The sequence below is a fragment of the Ochotona curzoniae genome, unplaced genomic scaffold (assembly GCF_017591425.1).
Source record: "Ochotona curzoniae isolate NIBS_2020 unplaced genomic scaffold, NIBS_Ocur_1.0 contig_3498, whole genome shotgun sequence".
Taxonomy (NCBI): domain Eukaryota; kingdom Metazoa; phylum Chordata; class Mammalia; order Lagomorpha; family Ochotonidae; genus Ochotona; species Ochotona curzoniae.
The window spans coordinates 13,176,284-13,197,427 of NW_024465885.1; the positions used below are offsets into that span (position 1 = coordinate 13,176,284).

The 21,144-nt window shown below is 37.1% G+C and overlaps 1 protein-coding gene across 1 annotated transcript in view; it reads right to left on the reverse strand.

Annotated features, from left to right (window-relative positions):
• Nucleotides 1-21,144, reverse strand: part of CMSS1 (cms1 ribosomal small subunit homolog) — a 325,215-nt gene that overhangs the window by 159,379 nt on the left and 144,692 nt on the right. The gene's annotated exons all lie outside the window — the stretch shown is intronic.

The following is a 21,144-nucleotide window of genomic DNA, read 5'->3' on the forward strand; positions in this document are numbered from 1 at the left end:
CATCAGGAAAAGCTCCTGACCCTCGGGGACCTTTGTCCTCATAGGAACCCACAGACAGTTATGTGTCTCTTTGTCATGGGGAATTTTCCTGAGCATTCATATGTTTTTACTTAACTCTAGAGATTCTCTTGCCTTTTGCTCCTAACCAAAAGTTTCAGCTCCTTGAGGGAAGGGGCACATTGGACACTTTTTCCACTTGCTCTCAGCTAAGATGGAGTCAATTATTTATGAGGCAAAATTATAAAAAAAATTTGTTTGCTTTTTCCACTTTATGGAATTCCAGAAAGAGACTTTTTTCCTTTCTTGTTTTCTTCCCCTCTGCCCATTTCTGGGACCTTCATGGGAAATAAGTTTTAAACTATTTATGTTTACACCCGGGAGGTTGACAAAAAAGTCTTTAAGTTGAAGATAAATGTTTCTTATAATTTGCTGCTACAAAGCTTGTAAGCAATTACAGAATGATGATGAGTGCCTGAGTTGTTCAGATATAAAGAACTCAGAAGACATTTCCAAACTGGAGGAAAAACTCCAAAAACGAAGTTGTTGACTCACAGGAGAAAACTATGTTAATACATGCTGTGTATTTACAATCTTCAGGCTAAACGTTTCATAGAAAATAGTTTCAAAGGCTTTATTCAACAATTCAATATTGTTACAAGAACTTAGACCCAAAGAATGCAAGCTACAGTCTGGGGGCCAATTCCAAACACTGTCTGTAAATAAAATTTTACTAGGATATAATTAAAAAATAATATATAGTAAAAAGAATGCTAGGGAAATCTGGAACAATGCTGATGCCAAGATATCATCCCCTAGATTCTGATTTAAATGGCTTTCAGGTGAAGCATAAGCACTGATATTTTATAAAGATTATTTTGTGACTCTAACTGTAGCCAGGACCAAAAACGACAACTGGAACACAGGACAGATTTCATTTCATAAACATTTTGATAACTTCAACTTTAAGCTGAGAGGCAAGTGCAATCAAAGTTGGGAGGCTGAATATTCAGTATTCACTGTGTTATGTCCCCAGAAATGGCCAATTACCTGCTGGTATGATATGCTCAGTCTAGGAGGACTGGAAGTGAATGTGTGTATGGATCAATGCTAATACTGAGATAACTGGGTGCTAGGGTGGTTTGGCTGGTTAGCTGTTATTGTTGGTTCAAGTCTATCATGTCTTAACTCCTTTTCTACTATCTAACTTAAGTTCAGTGGGGTGTGCAATTTCTATTTAGTTCATCATTGCATTTTTAGGGCTTAAGTAGTTTTTGGACACAGCAGCTAAGCAAACACTAGTTTAATATATTTCTCTTTCTTACAGACACAAAGATGCAAATAGAACATCACAAACAAAATGTTTTCATGGTTTTTTTTTTTTTCAGATTTAGCTTTCTCAATATTACACCCAGAAAGAAAACACCATCTTTATTGCTCTTGGTGGGTATAATCCCTCTAGCACCACTAAAGGAAGTAGTAGATGCTTTCTACCTGAAATTCTAATGCTGGCTATATGCAGAAAGGAGTTCTTGTGTAACCGGTCTGGAAATTACATCTTATTCCCTCATTCCTTTCCATCACATTAATGTCAAGTTTTTAATATTAATGTATCAACAACACACTGACATTTTAACTTATTTGCCTTTCTCTTTGTATCTTAGACACAGGAAATGATGCTAAGGAGAATACTATGCATCTATATTTACTTATTGATTTAAATTCTTCATTCCAATTTTAATATTGTTTACATAGTTAAAGGGATGCCATGTCCATGTGGGCCTCCAGTCATGGCAGGGAGAGCCAAGGCTTGGAGAAAGGTGGGTAGTACAAATGTTTCAGTCCTCCTCCTTTTATTCTCCTGATTTGCAGGGGGCAAGGCTGTTGCTCTTCACTGTCAAGCCAGATAAGCACCTGGGAATGGAGGACAGTCACCTGATGATGCTTTAGAGACCTCACTGTGGGGAAGATGTTCCAAAGGTGTTATTTGAGTGGTCCTGAGATTTCTGGGACATTATAGTTTTCGTTGCACCAGGATTGAAAAATCCTTTCAAGGTCCATTGGTTGATCAAGTCCATTTCACTGTGTATTCACAGATCCAGACACTAGGCTGCAAAGCTTGGCCAGGGAATGTTCAAACTGTTCTACTTTCCATTCTTTGATGAGGCACCTGACATCTGTTGGCCTATATGAGCTGGCTGTCATGTGTCCCCTGTATACGTCTGGGCATGCTGTCCACTATACAGTCATCAGTAATTGGGGAGGTCCAATCCCCAACCTATGCTCTTCAAGCTCAGGCCACATGACCCTTCTGGTGGCTGGGGAGACCTCAGACTTGACTCTTGCATGCAGCAGTTCATGCAGGATCAGGTTCAGTCCATTACCTGCACTAGTCAATGCACATACCATTAGATGCAGCTTGGTCAGTTCTGCCCCAGCCCCATCTTTCACACAAACTGGATGCTGCAGCCCAGTCCAGCCCAGCTCAACCCAGCCTGCCCTAGGCCCAGTTTTCACAATTCAGTGGATGCCATGATCTGGTGAGGGTGATCTGTAATAATCTGCAACAAGCCCATCCCCAGCTCCGATTTTTGTGTGTGCTGGCATGTGCTGTGTCCTAGCATAGTTTGTCTCTTCCATCTGTATCTCATGCACACTAATGAGTACTGCAGCTTAGTTCAGACTGGCCCACCTCCAACCCTGGTTCTCATGCTCACTAGGGGAGCTGCATCCCAGCAGGAGGACTACTAATATTTTTTGAAGGTTTATTTAAAAGGCAGTTACAGAGAGAGAGACAGACAAATAGACCTATCTTCCACCCCCTGGTTTACTTCTCTAATGGTCACAACTGCCAGAGGCTGACCAGGCCAAAGCCAGGAGCCACTTTGGGTCTCCCATGCGGATGCATGAGCCCAAGCACTTGGCCATCCTCTGTTACCTTACCAGGCACATTAGCAGGGAGCTAGACGGGAAGTGGAGTAGTCAGGACTCAATAGGCACCAATATAGGATGTGGGCATGCACCTTTACCTTCTACACCATATCGTTTATCAATATATTTTTAAATGTTCCATCAATTAAAATTGCATCCACATAAAAGCAGTTTGAAGAACTAGTAAAATTTAGGAACAGAAAGAATAAAATGTAATGTTGACATTTCAGAAAATGTGAGGGACATTGCAATCAGGTGGTTTTATATTAGAATGAAAATGATGTTTTTGTTTTTTTTGTATTACATTATTGCCCCTCTGCCCTTGCTTTTATCATGTCCATTACCTAGAGTCTTAGATAAGTGGCCAGGAATCTGTGATAAAATAGAGTTGAACTGAGAACTAAAGCAGAGAAAGCAGAAATGAAATATTTGATTACTAATTTCTGTATGCTTGTTTTGTGAATTTAGGGGTCAAAAGCTTCAGTTAAATTTATACTTCATTCTTCTCTATGAATTGTATAATAGTAATACCTACTTCATGGTTGTTGCTATGTCTCAAACAAGATCAAGTATATCAAAGATAATGTGAAATCAGTTGACTGTCAGAAGGAGGTGGAAGAATATGTTGAAAACAAGCACCTGAAAAAATGCACCTGCTCTCAAAGTCAAAACATAAACCACATTTCTAACAATTTGGTCAAGAAATGTGGAAATATAAAGTTTCCAATTACTTGGAACTCTGAAGCAAGTTTTAATAAAAAGTCTAAGGTGGAAACTAGGAGAATGAAAGTAGATTCAGGACAAAAATTACAAAATGGAAGAAGTGATTCCAGGAACAGAGGGCCACTGTACACATTAAAGCATTATAGTAATAGATGTTTCCATAAAAATTGCTGAGGTGATGCAGACAACTCAACTTTTCCATGTTCACAGGAAGCAGATACAGAAGGACTAATTTTTTTCCCCTTTTTGTTCCAGCCAGCTGCCAGTCAGGACTGAACTAAAAATACTGAAGAGGACTTTAAGAGCAAAGTATTTCTTACAATGACAAAATCAACCCACCAAAAAATTAAAGAAAAATTCAGTTTTATCTAAAGCTAAGTACAGTTCAGATTAAAATGAAAGATTCTACGGTTCTATTAGCTTTTATATATTTTTTTATGGTATTAATGAGCATATACTGACCGGTAATGAAGTGACAACACAACTTACTCTGGTGAGCCACTTCTTTTTTACTTTTATTTGATTAGGAAAGTATAACCATCCCTCAGAAGCAAAATAATAGCAGGAAGAACACCACACTCACCAACTTTTGAGAATCCAGTGGGACGCGATATTGGCAGCTGGGTTTTAGAACTACAGATGTAATTTTTGCCAGATAAAGTTAATTAGATGTTTACTACTAGAGTATTATTTTAAAGTTACCAAAAGCATTTTTTTTTTCTGATTTGAACACTGGACACATGAACATAATTTAAAATAGAATTTCAAAATACTTTTTATCATATGCATCCAAGAAGAAAATAACTCAGGTCTTAGGATTATGCTAAATCAAATTTGATTTTTTGAAAATAATTAATTAAAGATTGATTAATTGACAGAGTGACAGAAGTGGAGAGATCTTCTAACTGCTGGTTTATTCCCCAGATGCCCGCAAAGGCAGGTCTGAGTCAGAGAGAAGTCCAGGACTCCATTCTATTCTATAAGGGTGGCAGAGGCTCAACTCCTTGGCCTCTTTCAGTTGCCTCCCAGGTGCGTTATTGGAGAATTGGATCAGAAGTGTGAGGAAGCAGTGATTCAACTGACTCTGATAAGGGATTCTAGTGTTACAAGTCACAGTCTAACAGGTTGTTCCTATCACACTGGCCCTTAATCTTGTTTTTGGTTCATGGTAGCAACAGAATTTTGTCCTATCAGAATGCAACTTTCAATTTCCAGATTAAGACCAAAGGTTTCAAGCTGCCTTAGTTTAAATGTGTTAACATCTAAATCTTTCCTTGACAGTTTGCCAATTTTCCTCCTTGCAGGATTTCTCTACACTGGTTTTAAAGGGATTTAGGAGGTAGATTTGCTTGTTGTGGAGCACTGCTCCGTGCCTTATAGGATGATGAACAGTTGGCTAGGCCTCTACTTAAGAGATGCCAATCTGAGTTGTAACAATCAATAATATCTAGACACTACCAAACATCCACTAGGGAGCAAAACTATAATTTGCCAAGAACCACTACACAAGATAAAAAATCATACCTCTCATCTGCTTGAGTTCTAGGGCCCATACCCTTTCCCTTTCTCTTTTGACACACTAACATCTTAATTCTTCCTACGAAAATATATTAAATATCCTAACACTCCTCACACACACCCTACATTATTTCACAGGTTTTAGAAAAACTAATTTAATTAATTAATTAATTAACTTTTTAATTTTCATTGGAAAGTCAGAACTACAGAGAGAAGGAGAGACAGAGAGAAGAACTTCTGTCTACTGATTCATTTCCTAAATGGCCTCAATGGCTGGAGCTGAGAGCTGAGATGATCTGAAGCCAGGAGCTCCTTCTGGGTCTCCCATGTGGGTGCAGGGTCACAAGACTTTGGGTCATCCCTCACTGCTTTTCTAGGCCACAAGCAGGGAGCTGGAAGGGAAGTGGAGGAAATGGGATACAAACTGGTGCCCAGATGGGACCCTGGCACATGCAAGTCAAGAACTTTAGTCACTAGACAGGGCTCAGAAAGACTAACTTCTATTAGCACTTCTCAAACTTAATATATGCCTGTAATATAAATTTAAATTAGACAAACATACAAAAGAATCCCATTAAACAACATTATATGATTATTTCTTTTATTCTACAATGCTATGTCTGTAGGGCTGTGGGAAGGTGGGCCATCTGTTTAATGCAACAAACTTTACAAAGAAGCACCTGCTCTTGGGATATATCCTATTGAATTTACATTTTAATGCATAAACAATGTCTATTAACTTCTGCTGATGCAAACTATCTTTCCATTTTACAGTTTCAAAATATTTGAGATATTTTGCTTTCATTAAGTGAAAAAATCTAATTTTCTGTCTTACTACAAAAATTCAAAAAAAGGGAAATAAATTTTAATACAGTAGTTAATTTGAATAAATGCTTTGCTATTGATGTCAAGCCATATGCAAAATTTTATTTCAAAATGTTTGATAGACTTGGGAAACATGTGTTCTGTGGTCATAGAGGCTTCAACCTCTAATATGCTTTATGGTCATATTCAGTAAGACTTAAGAAATTGCCCTTAAATCAGTTTTTCTTAAGGATTATAAGAGAAACTCAAAAGATTGAAGAAAATTTTCAGAATCTAAAAAACTGCATAGTTTGGCTAGCATAGTTCTTGAGACTTATAATCTTATTAAATAAATCATTATAATATTTTCGATCTTTTATTTGGTCTCAATACTACTGTAATTAACTCCCAAGCTTTTAGCCTTTGATTTTACTTACTTACTTTTATCTTTAAAAAAATTTACTTGTTTGAAAGTCACAGTGACATGGACAAAGAGAGATCAATTTTCTATCAATTGTTGATTCTCCAAATGCCTGTAACAACTATAGTTAGTTTAGGCTGTGACCATGAGATTGAAAGTCAATCTAGAATTCTCAATGTGGGTCTCCAGTACTGTGGAGTTCCAGGCATTTTAGCCATTGTCTGTTTCCTCCTAGTGATATTAACAGGAGGCTGAATTTGAAGCAGAGGAGTCAGGACTTGAACTAAGTTATGATTCAGGCTATAGTATAGGCTGGTGGTAGCACCAATAGTGATTTGTCCCTTACAACAGTAGCCTACCCCCAAGAATCTGTTTTAAGAGAAAGACATAGTGAATATTTACCTTTGAGCCACATATGACCTGAGCCCTCCCCTTACACGTTCCTCAAAACAAACTTGATTTACATATTTAACATTAATATCTTAAAATACTTTTATCTTATATATTTTTAGTATTTAAAGAATATTTTAGTGTTGTATTGTTCTAAGTAAATTCTTTAACAGAAATAATGTGGTTTGTTTGTTTGTTTAATCCTGGAATTCCAATTGTCCAAATTTCTATCACTGGGGTCAATACCCTCATTAAACTTATGGCCCCACTCTAAATACAATCTTCTTCACTTTCACAGAATTATGGGGCTATCTCAGCTTTTGTTCTGTACACTGACCTTTGGACTGATGTTCAACAACATAAGTGTGCTAAAAAAAGCATCAGCCGAATATGACCCTCGATGAGATTGTCGTGCGGTGGGTTAAGATGAGCACAGCTTCCCAACACTAAGAGTGTTAATTCAACTCCTGGCTCTTCCACTTCTGATCCAGCTCCCTGGTAACGTATTTGGCAGTGAACAACAGATCAAATACTTGGGCTCCTTCCATCCAGGCGGGGAAGATCAGATGAGGGTCCTAGTCTGGCTTCAACCCAGACCTGGCTGGAAATGATCAACAGACGGAAGACATTTCTCTTCCTTTCTGTCATTTCACCTTTCCTCAAAACATATAAGTAAATCTTTAACAACAACAAAAAATTTAATCTGATCCTGGGATTAATCATATCTTACCTTCTCAGGCAGACAGAATACTTAGTAAAAAGGAGTTTTCCTATTCCTGTTATGTAACACTTTTCTGTGTGTCAGCACTTTGCTCTACAGTAGCTGGAGTGTCTGGCCAGAGAAGAGGCCTGGTATTCTTAGCAAACGTGCTCATTCTTTTCTCAAAATCACCTGAAGGGGAAGATTTGTGGCAAAGATCCCTAAGAGTAGAAGGCAGTGTCCAAAAACTTGCAGTGACCAGTGATAGTAGACAGTCATATTGGAAATTTATCAAAGTTAATGTAAATAATAGATTTTGCAAATCTTTATAGAGTTCACAAGAAAGTTATCCAGGGCTCATGAGCTAATGCAGACTAACTGGTGCCTCCTGTTTTTGCTCTGTCATTATCTATCGGTAATAAATGGTTTAATCCTAAAAATATATTATGCGGTTTTTATTCTTGGCTTTAGATTACATGTAAAGAAGACAAAATATAACCTTTAATTTGTTTTGACAGGACACCCTACATAATAAATAAATGAATTGCCACTAGGAAAATTATACTTCAAGAATGTATTTTTGGCTCTTCGATAGTCACATTCCAATTTTATTTGAAAAAAAAATCTAAGCCAATCTGTTTTGTACAGCTAGAAATATGGACCAATTATTTTATACCTAAGCCTCTAGTATTCTTTTACACTACGTCATACCTAAGTAAGACACACACAGGTTTCTCCCCTAACTGTCCTCTGACCCATGCTTTCAGTTCCTTAGTAGCTGATTCCACATTGTGAAGTTATCCTATCACTATCCTATTCTTTATTTTTATATTCTGGAGCACTACAGCAGAGTCACATGAAAGTAAATTCTAAGCAAACAACGTGATGATTTAATCAGTGCTAAGCTTTCTTGGCTACTTCAATAATTCAGAGAGGTTAGACTATGCTGATCCTGAGGAATTCTTTTCAAATGATGTTGCAGGCAACTGAGATAAGGGCTGCAAGAAGGCTTTGGGTCATCTAAAAGGAAAGTGTTTTTAGCGTAGCCACTACGCATTTATGATACCCAAAGCTCACAGAACAATGACTTCTCTCATGGTCCCACAGCCCCAAATCCAGCTGATACGTGAATACATCAAAGACAGCCTCTTTGCTCATTCTTGTGTATGTATCACTCTGATACAAGAGATTTGAAAATATGGTTATCATAGCTGTCCTTAGCTGCAGGCCCCTAATACATAAATTTGTTTAATTTTCAATGCTGTGTAAGCTATCAAGCTCATAAGGTTGGAATGTTCAATTGTCACCAAACTTTTTGAGCACATTTTGGAAAAATGAGAAAGGATCATCTATTAAATATTACATATGGCATTAATAGTCATGCAAATGAATGTTGGTCAGGTCACCTCTATCACTTAACATTTCAAGGGTTCAAAAATAATGTTAAAATTTGTTGAATGAGATTTTCAGCTTCACTTATGAATGCACAAGCCCACATAATATTGGTGAATGCAAAATGTATACACATGAAGGGCATTAAAAGATACCCTGGCACAAAAAGACGGAAATGTACATTTATGTACAATAATAGTAAAGAACATATAGTAATATACATATGAGGGTGTTTCTAAAATGTGCATTATGAAAACAACTATGCATGGTTTTCAAAGTTTTTTGCATCAACATAAATTAATCTTTTAATCTCATTTTGTGGCAATTTTCTGAAATATCACTGTATTTCAAATATACACCATTACTCTATTTTTTTTATAACAACTTCATTTATTGCATTACACTCATTAACATTACACTGACAACCAAAGTATCACTCGCACTTGAGTGAAGCTTCTCTAACATGTGTACTTATCCCATAAGTCATATCCTAGCCTTCTTACATTAACAAACACTGGATAGCACTTCAGCACTATGTCTAGGGATCATTTGCAATATCAAAATAATCAACAGAAAGTACAGCAATACAAAAAGCCTAGCACTTGTTTACAGTATGAGAGCTAACACAAGAAGACAGAGTGTTGCCTTGGTCATTCTCAGCCATGACTGAAAATACTAGCTGATACAAATTTCTGCCATTTATACATGCCCATTAGTAACAATGAAAACATCACCCATGTTGTTTTGGGGCAGGGGAGTCAAATAATGACATTTTTAAAAAGCAAATAAGAGCAAGTAATGAAACCCACAATTACACAAATAGGGTGCACATGTATAATGAGGGTCAATAGTACCTAATTACGTATGCCCTTACTTTATTTTATTTTTTTAGACTTTTTTTTTCTTTTTCCTAAAACTTCTGCACCTAAACTGTTGACATATGTCTTGTTAGATTATAAGCCAGTCTAAACTACCTGAAAAAAAGCCAGGTTCAGCAAATTATGCTTCAACAGTATAAAATGCTAAATACTACTATGAAAATAGACACAAGACAGCTGAATAGTAATCTATAGCCATTTTAAGGTGTATAGAACCCGGTTGTATATAAACTAAAATTGAAATGTCAATGAAGAAGTCATAGGATGTGGTTAAGAACTTGAATTTTTTTTAACATACTGGTTATTCAATACTATGTCAATTAATTCCATAATGCTATAAATTGTTGCTGATGTTATGTTGGGGTTTTTAATTGATCGGAATGAATCTCTGCTGGCTCTACCTTCAGACCAGAGATGGTCTCCCCAACAAGCCATTGAGCTTATCTGGATAATAACATGCTGGACTCTATGCTTGGTATATGCTTGCAATGAAAGAATTTCAACTGAACTTGAACTGCGGTAATGCAACAAGGTGGAGGAATCCACCATGGGGGAAGGTTTTGGGGAGCATCCCAGTGCCTATAAAACTGTTACATAATGCAATGTAATTAAAAAAAAAGTCTATTGTTTTTTAATACTGATGATCATATTATAGTTACAGAAAACTACAGATGTTTACTTCACACCTGTGCATGTGTACAAAAATGCTCATGCACACTTCCTCCTCAGCAGGATAAAGGAAAAAAAAAAGCAGCCTGGAATCAGATAGATACAGTTTGAATCTCAGTTCCAATTAAACTACACAAGGCTGGACAAATTGTCCAGACTCTGAATTGCCCACTCATTAATTATGGGCGCTGAGAATGCTAAAGAGACAGTGTGGCCAGGGAGACAAAACATACAGACAAGCAACTACAGCTGTGATGGTCAGTTGTGTTCTGCAGCCTGAGGGCATGAGAGGTTTTACATTTGTGCAGCATATCAGGAAGGCTTCACCAAAGAGCTGATGTTTGAGTGCAGCTGTGATAATTAAGTAAGCTCTGTCAGCAGGTTTGGGGCAAGCTTAGAGCTGAAGTAGCAGGAGCAGCACAGTTAAATGTATGGAGGAATGAAAGAACTAAAACGAGGCATTGAAAAATTCAGGCACCACAGCCCTACAGAGCAGGCATGTGAACCTCAGTAACTGAATGCCAGGAACCATCCTGTGAGTGCAGGCAAGATATCCTCCAGTCAACACAAGAACTCATTTGTTCCTGAAACCTTGAGGTCATCTTATCTCCCTCACTCCTGCAACTCATGAGCAAGGTCACTATCTGTTTTCATCATCATACCAAAGTTCATGTCTTCATTACACCTCATTTGATTGCAAAAAGCTAAGCTTTCCAGCAAACATGGAACTTAAGCCTGTATTACAGGTTTAATCTACCATCCTAGAATGACATAAGGGGAGAAATACTGGCCTAAGCAATCCGTGCCTATTCTCCCACTGAGTAGCTAGAGACAGAGCAAATGTCACACTCTCTCTGGCTCCTTCTAGACCTGACACACTTGTAACTACTAACGATGCAGAAAAAGTAATAATAGTACTTGTCAAGGCTCAAGGAGGATGCAGACCACATCTGATTACAGTAGTCTCACAAGAATGGTACTATTATAGGCCCTCAATCCCTTGCCCATAATTGCAAAATCAAAAAGGTACAGAAAACCAGTGATTTTTTCATAAGTTTGTAACAAACTCATTTGCATAAATGGAACTGAATGCACATATGAAGGTAGGTATCATTTTCATGACACTAGTAAATTCCCAGTTGGTTTGCTCTTGGAATGTAAGTGTACTGCTTCAGATCTTCTTGGGAAGGCTATATCACACATATATTGGACTACAATATTATCTTTTCCCAAGCTAAAAATCATAAATTCTAAAATGCCTAATGCAAGGTGTTGGAGATCAAAGATGACCATAAATGACAACAAAGAGAGACCAAGAAACTTGTCTCAAGTCACACAGCTAACATTTACTAGTTGCAGGTCTCATCATCCAGGTAATTTGGCAACACTTCCGAGACTTAACCTAAACTTGGCCTGAATATCCAACAAACGCCAAAAACCTCCAAAAACAGCTCCAATGTACTGTGAATCTCCCTTCACTACTTTCACTATTGCTTCATCAGAATTAAGCATCCCATCACTTCTAAAGACACACTCTGCTCTGCAACTGGTCAACTTTGCTCAGAACTCCTTTCCCTGATACTAAGCAATTTCCATATGTTCTTTCTCCCCGCTGCACATTTCCTTAAGGCTCAATTTAAATGCTTCCTTTTCCCAAATAATGTGTCCAATTTCCTCAGCCACAAATGCCTTCTACTACTTTACCGTATACAAAATTAGGCGTTTTTCCTCAGAGCCCTAGACAAACTCTACAACTAAACTCTTTCAGGGGTGAAAGGAACCATGTCTCCTTCCTTCCTATTGCCATAGAGCAGTGATGTGAATATCAGCACTGTTCCAAAAACATTGGTTGCAACAATAGACATTTACCAGTATTTTAATTAATGATTTTTTATTGGTGTATTTACAGGTTTAATTTTTTTCCCTTTTAAATACATAGACTTTTTAAGTGGAATTTTCATAAGGAAGGAATTGTATCCTGTTTTTCATGAGACTGAGACTTAAGAAAAAAATGAGAAACAAAATAAACCATTCCATTTACAACCAGACTCTAATACTGGTTCATCGCCATTGAAAATTAGTTCCTGGACCCTCACAGTGTGCCTCACATCAGGGACCTGGGATGGGTGGGAGGCTGGGAGGGGGGGGTTTCCCTTTGTTTCTTCCCTGACCCCAGATACAGGGAAAAAATGATGACATTAGTGTGGAAACAATGGTATTACCCACTTTCCTGTAGCCCCTTGACAATTTGTACCCTAATCAACTAAGTAAGATTATAAAAAAAAAAAAAAAAGAAAATTAGTTTCTGGGACAGGTGCAATGACAAGATGGCTCAACTGGTTAATACCCCCTTCTTCCACCCCCTTCAAACTTTGGATCCCATATGGGTACAAGTGTGTGTCACAGCTATTCCACTTCCCATCCAGCTCCCTGCTTGTGGCCTTGGAAAGCAGTAAAGTGTGTGGCCCAAAGCTTTGGGACCCTGAACCTATGTGGGAGACCTGGAAAAAGCTCCTGGCTCCTGGTTTCAGATGAGCCAAGATCTAACCATTGCAGCTATTTGGACAATGAACCAGCAAATGGAAGATCTTTCATTTTCTGTCCTTCTCTCAATAAATTTGCCCTTCTAACACAAATAAATAAATTTTTTTTTTAAAAAAAGAAAAAATAGTTCTTACACAGAAATTATCTCAGAGGAGTGAACATGACACAGTAATCTTTAGAATCTCGTCACCATGATTAATCTGGGTAGCATTATCTGGCTTTGAGCCATATATACAGATTACAATTGTAATCTTAGAAGAGTCACTAAAGAGAGAGAATATTATAGAAATTCTAGGTAGTTTCATTAAAAAAAAATCTTAAATAGTTTCATAGAAATGCCTGGATTTGAGATTTGTAAAATTTTGTTTCCATGAGTGAATTACTGAAGATGGCATTTTATTTTTAAGCATTCTCCTTAGTCTATAAATCCTAACTGCTTTAATATCAAGAATTTATAATCATAATATTTTCCAGAGGAAAGCTTCAAAATAATTTCTTTTCACATGTCCATTTCTTGTTTTATGTAAAGAATGACTTTAGGTGGAATTATGAGAATTTCAAAACAGAATATTAATCTAAAGAGGATCAGCTGGCATAATAATTTACACATGAAAATGCTGGCATGTTTCTATTTTTCCTGCAGCTTTTTCTTTTAGGTTAATGACACATATATATGCATATCACGTTCTTAGAATTGGATCCTTAGTGATGGTAATGGATTCCTTTTATTCCATCCATAGTTGGAAATGACTGCCTGGGATTAGGTCATCAAGCAAACTAAATTAACTACTCTACAAAAGAAACGCACCCCAGGGGCCTGATATTAGCAGTGCTATGCTCCCTCTAAAAATCATATATATATATGTATATATATATATATATTTATAATAATCTAAACTAAAACAAGCTAGTGTAAGGTATTAAAATATTTATACTGCATATTTTAGGGCTTCTACATTAAAATCAGCAATTTCAGTTGTTGGTTTATTTCATTAAAGAAACCAAAACACAGTTTTACTCCTTTTAAAGGTAAAGATCCCATGCAAACTAACAACATAAGTACATTTAATATCTTTCTCAACATCTCTCATATCCAATCTATTCAGCACTTTATGTCCAGAGGCTCTCAATACATGAATATTTTCTGAATAACTCTAATACCCTAAATTTGTTTCTCTTATATCTATGTTCCTAATTTGTCCTCAACCTTGCTGCAAAACAATTGAGTTATTTCCTTGTCTAACTCTTCCTACTGATTTCCCATTAAGCCTGGGGTGAAGAGTCAGTTCCACTGTGTTGTAGGATTTTTTTTTTTCATGTGCTATGCCAGCTGCTTGTTCCTCCAGTGCCATGGCCTTTACAATGGCATTGTATATAGAGCATGTCAGCAGGCTCTAACTGTCCATCCCGCTGCCAAGGCTTTCCATCCAGAAAGCAAGAAAGAGCAGCAAATTCCAATATTTACTAATCTAAAGTATGGAACCTCTGGCAAACATTTAATCTCAATTTAGAGGTTTAGTCTCTGGCTCCCCCAGACTAGGTCGTTACAGCAAGTGTGTATCAGTCCATAGTTCAACTACAAAGGTACCATGAAAATGTTAAGTGAAAAAAGAATACCCTACAGGGAGAGAAACCAGTCCAATTCTGAATGAAGGTAAGTTTCTCACTTATACACAGTGACAGAGATCATTAGTTTATGCTGCCTACACTAAATGAGAGCCAGGTGGGCAAGCAGTGTAGCATAGCAGGTAAGGCCACTGCCTTGTGACACTGACTGTATCCCATGTTAGGCAACAATATGAGCCCTTATTTCTCTACTTCTGTTGCAGTTTCCTGTCTATGTATCTGGGAAAGCAGTTTAGATGACTCATATTTGCACCCCTGCCACTCATGAGGGGGACATAGTAGAAGTTTCTGGCACCTGGCTTCAGATTGGCATAGCTTAGGCTCTTGTAGCCATTTGGGGGATGAATCAGTGGAAAGAACTCTTTTCTCTCTCTCTTTCTTTTTAAAAAGGATTTATTTGAAAGTCTAATATACAGAGAGGAGGAGAAACAGAGAGGAAGATCTTACATCTGTTGATTCACTCCTCAAGCAGCTGCAATAGCCAGAGCTGAGCTGATCCAAAGCCATGAGCCTGGAGACTTCCGGGTTTCCCACATGGGTGCAGAGTCACAAGGCTCTGGGCTGTTCTTTACTACTTTTCCAGGCCACAAGCAGGGAGCTGGATGGGAATCGGGGCTGTCAGGATTAGAATCGGTGCCTACGTGGGATTCCGGCATGTGCAAGGAGATGAATTGAGCCTCTAGGCTACCAAGCCGAGCCCTCTGTCTCTTTTTAAAAAGATATTTGTATTGGAAAGGCAGATTTACAGGGAGAAGAGACAAAGATCATTCATCTGCTGGTCCACTTCCCAAATGGAAGCAACAGCTGGAGTTGAATAGATCTGAAACCAGAACCCTGGAGTATCTTCCGAGTCTCCCATGTGGGTGCAGGGACCCAAGGCTTTGTACCACTTTCTACTGCTTTCTCAGGCCACAAGCAGGGAGCAGGATGCGAAGTGGAACAGCTGGGACATGAACCCGCAGAGGATCCCGGTTATTGCAATGGGATGATTAGCTAATTGAGTCATTACGCTGTGGCCAGAAGAACTCTATTTCTCTTGATCTGCCTTCCAAATAAAGTAAATAAATAAATAAAATATGTAATTTTAGTATTACTCTCCTGGTAAAATTCAACCCTGCAAGATGAAAAATTATAAATCTGCTTTATTCAAAATATATCTTTCCAAAAAATGTGGCAATCTTTAGTTAATCTGCAATATTTTATATTTAAAATAAACTGATTGACTATCAGTACGAAGATGTCTGAAACTTGAGAAGGACTACACGACAAGATTAAATGTGTGATTTTTCTGACATTTCCATTTCACCTGATGTAACAAAAACAAAGCTAATAGGCATCTGCTTTGGTTTGAGTAACAGTTTGTTCCCATCAACACAGGCACAAATTTGATTCGCCAAGTAGTGGATTTGAGAGGTAGGCACTTAAAAAGCAGTTGTATTACAAAACATGCATTCTCAAAAGTAATTAATATAGAACCCACAAGATTAGAGTAGTTGCCACACGTGTGAGTCGTTACAGAGCGGAGCTGCACCTCTCCTTAACCTCTCCCACAGCTTCTGCAAGCAACTATGCTTCTTGCACATGGATCCATTTTCCCTTCCCACGTCTCCACAGGAACAGAATAGGGCCTTAATTAGAAGCCATACAGATGTTGGCACCATACACTTTGGACTTCTTGAACTTGGAGGCAAAATAAACCCATGCTCTTTATAAATTACCTATTTTCAGGCATTCTGCTAAGTAATGGAAAACAGGCTCAGCATACTGCAAAAGCTAATACTTAATAGTCTTCAAATTCCAATCATTTTCGGTTTGATTTAATGTGATATTAGGTGAATTGACTTTATTGAAATGTTGCTTTACTTAAAATAATAATAATGATAAACACTTCATTTAATTTATTAGTTCTAGAATGTTTCTCCATTTTTGCACATCTGCAGAAACTGTAACAATTGCAATTAAATTCAATACTATTAAATTCATTACTAAAGATTCTGACTGCCGCTGAATAAGTACAAGCACCTCACTTGTGAGTTTATAAAAACATGAACAAGGCAGGTAATGCTTTCAAATGGCCATGTCCTAAGCTAGTTAATCTCATTTCTGAAGTGCCTCTGCTACACACTACATATTTATGACAATTTCTTCAAAGAAGATTACATGAAAATATTCAGAGTAGAAGAGGCAGTGGAAGGAATAAGACACTATTTTTATTCAGATTTGAAAATAAGAGAGCAGGCCTAAATCCTGTTGTTTTCAACAAGGCATGCTACAATCATTTCTAAATTTATTTCTTAACTTTCTTAGTCTCATTACATCACAAGGATAATAGATTTCTTAGTATGTCTACATGTGAATAAATGGAAGTATAACTACACAAAGAGACAGACAAGACAGGAAGAAATACTATACAGGAAAAAAAAATCAAATTTCACATTTCAACATGCAATTCACTAGTACAGTTCACAGTTCATAGAGCCAGTCAGTCTAGATTTCAGTCCTGGTCTGCTGCATACCAGCTGTGTGATTTCACACATATTGGTTTCTCTTGATTAATTATTGATGATTGCAACAGTAGGTATTTCATTGGGTTGATAGAAGATTTAAATAATATGTATTTAAAATGTATAGAATTATATATACATATATACGCATACATATGTATATATAAAACCATTGTAAATTCTATTTGCTTGCCATTGATTTCACTCCCACTGGAATCAATGAAAATTAAATCTGATGACTAGAATTTTGACAGTGGGATTAACTTTTGAAAAGTAAGATGTTATGCAGAATCCAAATTAATCAAGAAACAAAAGCAGTTTTTCCTTAAATTTGTTGCTGCATAAATTAATAAGCATGAAGTAATTTTAGTATATGTGTTGCCTAAGTGAGGATAAGCATGATGTAATTTTAAATGTTTTAACAAGGAGAATGCTATCATACTAGAATTTATAATTTGTATGATTATGCTTAACCTCTATCCTACATATTTTTAACCTTATTTTCAGCGTACAGTATAAGAAAATTTTGATTCACACAAATAGTTATAAAAGTATTTTTCCTAAGCATTCAATGAAATCATCCACAGTCTTCAAACAAGAATATCAACACTATTTTGCCTCTAATTAAAATTACTGGAAATATTTTCAGGATCCTAGCAGCTAAATCGTCATCTTACATGCATTGGAATCCCATATGGGTATGGTTTTGTGTCTCAGCTGCTCCACTTCCCTTCCAGTTCCACGCTTGTGGCCTTGGAAGGCAGTGGAGGACAGGCCAAACCCTTGGGACCCTGCACCCTGCACATGGCAGACCAAGAAGAAGCTCCTTGTTCCTGGCTTTGGGTTGGCTCAGCTCAGGCCATTGAAGTTACTTAGAGAATGAATCAGCGGATGCAAGATCTTTCTGTCTATTTCTCTGTAAATTTGACTTTCCAATACAAATAAATAATCTTAAAAAATATTTCAGACAATTTATATTCCTTATGCTAAGTATAAATTATAAAAATAACAAAGTGTGCCCAGATCATAATGTCATAATGTAACATGCTGGCCACCCACATGCTATTGCATAACCAACTAGTCTGCAGTGAAGGCAGATGACACTGAGACTGCCTGGCATTTAATTTACTATTGTGTATTTGTAGCTTGCAAAAGTCATCTTTGCTTTTGCAATTTTACATGTGTAACATTCACGAGACTAACTACAGAACCACACCCTTCATAATCAATACCAGGGTACAAAGTATTCAAAGGCAAATTGTGGCACAAAGTTTAAACACTGGCAAGTTATAAGAGCAACACATTACTTTAATTTATGGCTTCCATTGTGCTGTCTTTGGTATATAAGATAATTCAGTGTATTATTTTATTACACTTTTAAATCATTAATAAATTTATAGAATACAATCTGAACTGCCAGCTGGTACAATTACTGAAGCATTTCTGCAGAACATTTCTACAATAGAGGAAGAAGTGGAATGAATAATAAACTGGTTTTACTCAGAATTGAACACAAGAGTAGACCTAAACCCAGGTATCTTCAACAACTGTTATTAATTTGGCCTTTGACCCTTAAAACACTACTGAAAGTATTTACTTTCTCAATCTTAGTACATCACAAGCACAAGAGAGACTTGACTTTTAAATATCTTATATACCAAAACCACCAGATCAGAATTCCGATTATACCTAGCATATATATAGCTGGACAGAGAGTCACATTGACACTAAAAAGTCAAACAGAATGAAGGCAATGTGAAAGTGTACTTTCTGAAGCCCAGAGAGCTGAAGTGTCAGGAGAAACAATGTGATAACCAAGGAGGAAAACTAAGGTCCCTGCAAAGAATCATGAAAACTGTGGACTGTGCACTTTGACACAGCACAGACATACATACACTGGGCGCTACTAAAAGCTAAGAGAGATTGTGCTTTGGAAATATATTGAAGGACTCGGAAAAGTTGATTGTGGGCTATCATGAGACCACAGGAATCCTGGAGCTAACCGGAAGTTAAACCTACAGACCTTTCTCAGATCTGTATTAGATGCTCAGAAGAAAATATTTGATAGCAGGACAGGAAGTCAAAGAAAAGTGTTGAGCAGAAGAAGAATGGAAGACAGAAGAAATAATTAGGAGACCATGGACATGAGACTTTTCCCAAAAGCAATCAAAGACATTAGGTCACAAGTCCAAGAGAACTGGAATACTCTGAAAGCAAACAACAAAATCATATTATATTCAAATTATCAAAAAGAATAGAGGAAGGTAGTCAGGAAAATGTTTTTTAAAGATACAGCTACATGCAAAAGAACAGAGACGAGAGATGCAGCAAATTTACTGTTGTGAATTATGCAAGCTAGAGATAGTGAAACCTCACTAGACTACACTGACACCATTGGAGTACACTCAGGTCCAGCATGGGTCCTATACACAATCTGGTTGCTTTCAAGGCCTTTGTGAGGTTATTGCTTCTAAGTGACTGCATATTTGGTTTAGACATTGTTTAATAACTTACCTATAACATCCAATAAAAGCAGACATCACAGTTCAGTTCTATTCTTTATGTATCGTTTCTATGAGATTTTATCCTAAGTAGAAAGGAGTAGTGGATGTAGGCAGGTTTTACTCTGCTCAAATAAACTAACAATGGCACACATTAAAAGAGGCAAGGAATTACTGATTGCTTGTCAGCCCCCCAAAAATATGCAACAACACGTGTTGTTGATTTTTCTAAACTAACTACAGTACAATTCATATCTGAGGATGTATGTCACTTGTGGAATGTCCTTAGTATGAGTATATCATCAAGAGAGCTGAAACGTCCATTTCCTAGACCTATCTAAGATGAAACCCTCTTTTCCTTCATATCACTCAGAGGGCGAACACTGGAGAAGAGAAAGGTTCACTCCTCTGAGCCAGGCTGAAGTCAGAAGCCTGAAACACCATTAGGGTCTTCCACATGACTGGCAGGGTCTAAGCACTTGGGTCATCTTCTGTTGCTTTCCCAGGCAGGTTAGCAGGAACTGGCTTGGAAGTAGAGCAACCAGAATTGAAGGTACTCATAGGAGACATGCTAATAATGCAGGCAGAAAACTTAACCCATTGTGCCACTTGTGCCCCTTTTGGTTTCTGCTGCTTGTTCTAATGTCTTTTTTCCCCATAGCACTTAGTACCACATTAACTATAATATTATATGTATGCCTGTCTATTGCTGGTCTTCTGCATTAGAATGCACCACAGTCATGAATTTGTCACTCTCTGTTGCTATGCCTTGGACACTTAGAGTAGTTCCTAGAAATAGAAGGAGTTCATTATTGATTTGTTCAATAGAGACATAAATAAATGGACAAAGTAACAAACAAACAAATAGGATTCTCTTTCCTTGAGGAATAAGATAGACCAAGGTGAGGAAGTTGAAACACAAGAGGAAACAGAATGCTTACTATGAGAAAGGTACTTCATTGAGCTTACCTCATTATCCAGGATGCTCAGTCTAAACCTTGGAAGATTAGCAGATAATCAGTATTACTAATATATTTAGTAATAATTGTTCTTCTGAGTTTGTCTTAACAAGCCTGTTGGAACATTGTTACTTGTTGGTTTTCAAAATTCTAAAAGGTCAACTGACACGTCCACATTCAGTTAGGCTTTTTTGTGAAGGTGAACCCATCCAGGTATGGCAGATGCCAGTGCCCGTGGTAAGGACTGGGAAAGAGAACATTTCTTGAAATGTTTGTTTCTATCTCCTTGAAACTCATGTCACTCACTTATTACCAAAAGTCACTTTGTTTGTTGTAGGATAAATATCTGAAGTTGGATAAAATGGAATGAATACTAAACTATATGTCATAAAATGATAAGCTTTTTCCTCCCAGTCTGAATTTTATTCTTGCTTTCTAACTTTTTTTGACCTTAGAGCAATAACCTCAAAGTTACAAGGTGAAAAATGGACTTGACTAAAGTTACAAAGAAATATCCTGTTTTATGAGTTCTTTTAAAAATTTCAGGTCCAAACCATAATAAATCAACCTGTGCTTAAAAGTACAAA